Below are 816 nucleotides of genomic sequence, written 5' to 3'. Positions count from 1 at the left end.
CCCCCATGCAGCCAGTCCATCAGCATTTTATTCTCAAAGTTAGAGGTAAATACACAGCTGATTTCCCTGTAATTCTGCAAAATCATACTCCCACAAGGTTGATGTGGTCCTGGGGAGAGAAGAATACAAAGCTGGAGTGATATGGATATGACATCTCACTATTCTCTCAGTACCAGAGTGCTCAAGGTCTTCCTAGTTCTCTCAGCTTCAAATTCACCTAGTTATAAAGCGAGTTAAAACAGAAAAAATCTTCACAGAAGTTTATTGCTTAGGAGGAAAGCATTTTGGTAGTGAGAGTTGGTAGCTTTCTATCATAGATATCAAGTGCCAGCAACAACTGGTTTGCAGGTAACAGTCGGGTATGGCAAGTATGAATCATACTACTTGACAGAGATACAACTCTTCCACTTGTGGTCTCAAGCCTGAGACAGACATCACACAACCGATATATACATTTTAATAAGTGATATATAATCTGCTGTCTGTGACTTTCCGATACCTTTGTGTATCTTCATCGGATACTTACATGGCTGAATAGGCAGAGGAAGGCTAAAATGATACCTTATTTTCCCACTTACTAAGAAACAGAGATTAATAGAGTAATTTTAATTAAAAAGGCACAGTATCTAATGAGATTCTATTGCAAATCTGTGACTTGGATCTACTTTTTTTTTTTTTTTTCCTGTATTTCCTGTGCTTCTCGTCCTAAAGGAAAAATAAAGTACCACGTCTCAAATTCTCAACCCAGCAGATGTTTCCCCTATGCAGTATCCTTATGAAACAAGTATGAAATCTGCTGTAGGAATATGTTAGAGA

The 816-nt window shown here is 38.0% G+C and overlaps 1 protein-coding gene across 2 annotated transcripts in view; it reads left to right on the top strand.

Annotated features, from left to right (window-relative positions):
- IPCEF1 (interaction protein for cytohesin exchange factors 1) overlaps nt 1–816 on the top strand; it is an 89,172-nt gene that overhangs the window by 1,280 nt on the left and 87,076 nt on the right. The window lies entirely within an intron of this gene.

Source organism: Meleagris gallopavo, chromosome 2, assembly GCF_000146605.3.
Source record: "Meleagris gallopavo isolate NT-WF06-2002-E0010 breed Aviagen turkey brand Nicholas breeding stock chromosome 2, Turkey_5.1, whole genome shotgun sequence".
NCBI lineage: Eukaryota > Metazoa > Chordata > Aves > Galliformes > Phasianidae > Meleagris > Meleagris gallopavo.
The sequence above is the reverse complement of the archived record's forward strand: the minus strand, read 5'-3'. Positions and strand labels throughout refer to the sequence as shown.